This window comes from Myotis lucifugus, unplaced genomic scaffold (assembly GCF_000147115.1).
Source record: "Myotis lucifugus unplaced genomic scaffold, Myoluc2.0 scaffold_195, whole genome shotgun sequence".
NCBI lineage: Eukaryota > Metazoa > Chordata > Mammalia > Chiroptera > Vespertilionidae > Myotis > Myotis lucifugus.
In genome coordinates, this window is record NW_005871243.1 from 2,375,945 (window position 1) to 2,382,102 (window position 6,158).

Sequence of the window (6,158 nt, forward strand, 5' to 3'; positions counted from 1 at the left end):
GGTGAGGCATCACGTTTATCCCATTTCCTCCCGGCATTACCTCGAAGGGTCTGGGCTTCCCAGGGGTTCCGAAGCCGGGGGACCTCTGCGCATCGTGGGCAACTCGTGCTGAGGCCACCATGAGAAGGTGCTGAGTGGAATCTCCCTGCAGCCCAGCGCCCGAGGGGAGGACGGTGCTGACGTCACAGCCATTCTGTGGATGGTGAAGGACAGTTGCCGGGAGGGGAGGGGCTGCAGAGACAGCTCCAACCACAGCCCCGCCCACCCCGCCTTCGGTGTCCTTGCTGCTTTTTTGCTGGCCTCAGCCCAGGTCCCCTGCACAACCCTCCTTCCTGGGCTCTCTCACACATAACTAGAGAGCCCAGCCAGCGTGGCTCAGTGGTTGAGCATCCATCCATGAACCAAGAGGTTACGGGTTCGATTCCTGGTCAGGGCACCTACACGGGTTGTGAGCTCCATCTCCATCCAGTAGGGGGCGTGCAGGAGATAGCCCATCGATGATGCTTCTCTCTCATCATTGATGTTTCTACCTCTCTCTCCCTCTCCCTTCCTCTCTCTCTAAAAAAATAAATTAAAAAGCATATTTTAAAAAACAACAACACAAGAAATGAGACAAACTGCCTCTCACACAGCTACTGACATGGGCCTAGGAAACAATATCTGCCACGTGCGACAAGCCCCTTCTCTCTCTGGGCCTCAGAGTCCCCATGTATGTGAAGAAGTCCTGGCCACCTCCCAGGGCTTGTGGGAGATGAGTAACCCACACAGGAGCACTTTGAAAATTGTCCCGATGTAACATCAGCTTTGGCAGCATCCGGCTCCTTTTCCTCGGACTCCCCACATCCAGTGTGTGTGCCCGCATCCACTTTTGCTCCTGACCCCATGTCTGTTCTCCACTCAGCAGCCAGAGTACGTCTTTAAAACCTAAGTAAAAAACAAGTCAAACTTCTGCAAAGGCTGCCCAGCTCACCTGGGCAAAACCCAAGGCCCTAGTGCTTTGCTGTGTGGATTCTGCAAGACCCTGTACCAAACCCTCTCCACGCCGGGTCCACCTGGAGGGCCACGGTCATGGCTATTCTATCAGGAAAATACCACCAGCGGATGCTTCCCAGATGCTGCTATTTCTCCGACAAGAGAGGGACCCAGCCCAGGCAGCACCCCGGAGGGGGCGAGCTCATTTGTCATGAGACGGGCATTAATGAACATGACCTACTTTTCTGCAGGTAGAGCACACCTACAGCCCTCTTAGCTTGGCCTGCTGCTCTCAGCTGTTCACAGCCCTCCCACATCTCCCACGTCCTCTCATCTGCACAGTCGGACAGTTGAAGGAGGGAAAACACAGGAGAGGCAGCCCAGCCTGTGCCCGGTGTCACTTGGCTGCGAGCTCTGAGGACATGGCCCTGGCCAAGGCTGCCGTGTGGCATCAGCCACCCTGAACATCCTTGTCACGCAAAGCTCAGCCTTCCCAGATCCCCCCTGTGCGAGGGCGGGTCGTGGGCGGAAATGCTGTCCCCTTGGTGTTCTCCCGGGGCTGCAATTGGGCCCTGAACGCTGCCTGGGTGCGTCCTCACCTTAAAAATGTCTTCCTAAGGAGGGGGCAGAGGCTCAAAGGCTCCTTTCTCGCTGGTCCCCTCCTGGTATCTGGGCACCATGGCAACCAATGCACCTCCCAGAACCATAGCTCTTCCACTGCCCGGTTCCAAGTATCGCTACTGCGCTGCCCTGGCCAGGTCGACCCCAAGGGGATCCACAGCTGTCTAGAGCAAGCCCCCCGCTTTTCAGGAGTTGAAAGCCGGACTGCCGGCCAGCTTTCGGGTCACCCCAACAGCACAGTTGCCCGAGGGATGCCCTGCGGCAGCTTTCCCATGAAGTCCCTGGCTATGCCATGCTTTAAGGAAACGTGTCTGTCTCCTTACTGCGTTTTGCGACTCCTGGGAACAGGACCCTGTGTTTGTCAAGTTGCAACCATAGCCCTTTGCCCATAGTAGGTGCTCAGACATGCTCGCTTGGTGGGCCTCGGGGCCAGGCCGACACAGGCTGTGAAGTGAAGGGCCAGGGACTTACTCAAGATCAATGGCTCACAAATGGGAGGGCTGGCACTGGAACCCAGAGCCCGGCATGGTGGCGGCTGAGAGCATGGCCTTGTGGCCAGGCTGCCAAGGTGTGAATCCTAACTCCCCTGCGTCTTAGCTCATGACCCCGAGCAGGTTGTTTGAACACCTCTGTGCCTCAGTGTGCTCATCTGTAAAAAGGAAGCACTAAAAGTATCTTTCCTTCTAGTGCTTGGGAGGATGAAATGAGATAGTACCTACAGAGCATGGGAAATGGGTCCTGGCACATAGCTAATGCTCTGTGATGTGTTGACCCGCAGTACCTAATAATTTGCATATCATAAAGTAAAAACGTTGGAAAGCAGAATATTTGGTGTGCGCCAAAAACAGATGGAGGTGGATCCTCAAAAATGCCAGCAAAGGTTCTCTGTGGCTGGTGGGATTATGGGTGACTTTCGGTTTCTCTTACATATTCTCCTATAATGTCCAAGTTTTCAATAGTGAACTTATATAAAATGATTTTTGAAAGTAGACATTCCAAAAACTTGTTGAAACCCTACTGTGACCTCTAATGACTGCCTCCCTCCCACAGCCCACCCAGCCTGAATATCACTGGATCCTGAGGAGACACCCCTGCTGCTCCCCGGAGCCCGGGAGTGGAAGGAAACGCGCTGAGGCATTTCAGCTGGAGTGGCGGAGGCTCCATTTCGGCGGTATTTTGCTTGTACACCCAACTGGAAAATGAGACATCTCGTGTTTTGAATGAATCTCCTCCATTAATCACGAGGATACTCCAGGTCTCTCTGGCGGAGTGATTGGTGTAATTACAGCCTCCGTCTGCAAGGATGATGCCAGCAGTCAAGAGCAGCCTGTGAATCAAGCCTGAGTCTTCCCGGATTTGGTGGAAACGTGGTGGCTCCCCTGAGCCACGGAGGCCGGAGGCGAGAAGGCCCGGGTGGTCCAGAGCGCTCGCCCGGGAGGCAGCCGCGCTGTGATAGCCGCCGGGAGGATTTCCCGAGGACTCTTCCCTATGGAAGTAAATGCGGCGGCGGCTGGAATGTTAGAAAAGGATTTCTTCAGTCCGGAAATTTCCCCGAGGACAGACGACCCAAACGTGAGCAGTGAATCTTTCCAGCCAGGCTCGGTATCTTTTTTGCAAAGGCACAGCCCCAGGTACCGGAGGTTAGGACTCAGCGTGTATTTGAGGGGGACACATACATAACCCACAGCTTCCTAATCTGGCAGGGGAGCATCTCATGGGCAGGCCCTCGTTCACACTCAGATCCCCAGCCAAGGAGTCTAGGAAATGCGGGGTTAGCTCTCCAACGCGTCAAATAGAGTAAGAGGCCAGAGAGGGGGTGAGCCTGCCATGTGTCCGGCACAGGGGCCACCGAGGACGGGCCACTGTGTTCTGGCTGGACACACAGGAGAGATAGTGCCTGAGGTTTGAATCTGGCCCTGGCCCTGCGGCTGGGAGGGCCGATTCGTCACTGCTCCTCCTAACCCTTGGCTTCCACACCTGTCAGTGGGGTAATAACAGTCACCTTTCTCAGGGTTTATGTGAGGGTTAAAGGAGACGATGGACTCAGAGTCCCTGGGGTCAGGCACACGGTCTACAGAGAGTAGCTATTGTTAAGTTAGTGTGAGTCGATAAGAGTTCCCATCTGGGGACTGTGGTAGGGAATTGGATGGCGCACAGACGCACGGATGAACTGCGTCGAAGGGTTCCCTGGCATATTTAGGACTTTATGGAAAAATCAGAAACTGTAGGAACTTGAGCCGAGGGGCACATTTTCTGATGTAAGGATTTTCTTACTCAATGACCCATCGGAGTATCAAGAAGCTGAGGGATTTATCGATCTCTCTGCGTTCTGTGTGTGTGATCACCGAACTGTAATTAAGAAAAGAAAAAGCGCGGTCAGCTTCCATGTGGGTGTTTCCTACACAGATGTCGTTACATGTTCATTATGTTCTCCCAAAAGGAGGTAAAAGTCACGGTAACCATGTTTACGGTTCAGATCACAAATCCTTTTTTGGTTTTAAAACGCACAGAGGTGACTTTGGGAGGGTCAGCGTGACTTCGATGGAGATGCGTTTTGAATGTTAGTCTTACTAAATCTGTCTCGCAGTGAGATAAAGCAGCTGAGACAAACCAGGCCTCATTCCCCGGAGGAGGGGAAATTTAGCTGTTAGAAATTGAGCATCATACAACTCAGTAATAAAAAGTCAAACAGGACTAGAGCAAGGGGCCCTGCAGGGGAGAGGCAGGGAGAGCTGGGAACAGAACTGAGTCGTGGTTCTCCAGCTTCGAGCCACAGTGACTCACCTATGTAGCATCCCTTTCTGCTGTCGGGAATGTAAAAATCTATCCCTACACATGATTTGAAAACAATGACCACCATGCCCTAACTGCAAGAAAAGAGAAGAAACGAAAGGAAAGGAATTTGTCTAAGGAAATAGCATTCAGCTCAACAGTAAATGCCCGAGCACCATTAGGCGAGGAAACATCATCAGCACAGACGAACCCGAGTGTGGCGCTCGGAAAGGTACGCTGCGGAAGGTGAGCTGAATTCTCGACTCACATACCTCCGGGGCTGAGCTGTCGGTGACACGATTTTCTGAAAGGGTGAACAGCTCTTGGAAAATTCCCAACAGAACTGTATCAGCTAAGGTTTCAGACCATGAAAGGCAACAAGATCAAATAAGACGCTTTGTGGAAAGTGCAATAAAGAGACAATTTTCAAAGGTGAGGACAGATCACTGGTGACTACGGCATGAAGAACTCACAACAAAGGTTTAGAGAAGTCTCTCTGGGAACACAGGGTAAAAGGCTCGCTCTGCAGGCTATTTTTTAAAACAGAAAATTTCTCTCTGTCTACTTCCCATTAAAACATCTGTCTGGTGGGGCGCCCAATGCCTGGACCCGGCTCTCTTTGGAGGCAGGGACCTCACTCTCCACCCACCCAGGCCCCCACCCTCTGCAGCCGTCCCCGGGGCAATCCTCGGACCCAGGACCTGATTCTGGTGGGGCTTTTGCAGATCAGGCTGCTGTAAACCGGGCAGCTTGTCTGTAGTTCGGCTAAGGCAGTGGTCGGCAAACTCATTAGTCAACAGAGCCAAATATCAACAGTACAACGATTGAAATTTCTTTTGAGAGCCAAATTTTTTAAACTTAAACTGTATAGGTAGGTACATTGTTATTAACTTAATTAGGGTACTCCCAAGGCTTAGGAAGAGCCACACTCAAGGGGCCAAAGAGCCGCATGTGGCTCGAGAGCCGCAGTTTGCCGACCACGGGGCTAAGGAAAATCAAGAGGCAAATCCAAGCAGGGCCGGACCCATGAGGACCAGGTGGAGAAAGAGGAATGAAGTCGGAGGCGGGGAGGGGGGGTGGGAGGAGGTCTGAGCTTCATCCTGGTGGTCAGCACAGGGTCGCTGTGGTCACAGGAGGCATCGCCTGGGGTGGGCATCGGCAAGGGCAGTCTGCACCCAGCCATTGCAGAGCGCCCCCCGAGTGCCCGGCTCTGCGCCAAGTGCTTTCTCCTCGCCCCTCCTCCTCTTCCTCTTAACAGGCCCTTGATTCCAGGGGAGACCCCAAGGAGAGAGTGAAATCTGAGATCGCTTTTCCCTTTACAACTCGATAAGAACAACACACATGACACAGGCGTACTCTTCTTCATACTGACAACCCCACCACAAGCCCAGCCAGCGTGGCTCAGTGGTTGAGCGTCGACCTATGAACAAGGAGGTCACGGTTTGATTCTTGATCAGGGCACGTGCCCAGGTTGCAGGCTCGATCCCCAGTGAGGGCGTGTAGGAGGCAGCTGATAAATGATTCTCTCTCATCATTGATGTTTCTCTCTCTCTCTCTCTCTCTCTCTCTCTCTGCCCCTCTCCCTTCTCTCTGAAATCAATAAAAATATACATATTTTTAAAATGTCCTCCAAGCAACCAATTCTGGAAAAGCTTCAAAACAGCACTGCTCCCCAGGGAGCCTCCCAACTGCCCCCTGCAGAGGGGACAGCCTCATGCCTGTCAGTGCTTCACAGGATGGGGACAGCACACGTGGGAGGCACGGCTCAGCGTCCTCCCTGCTGGCGGCAGGTG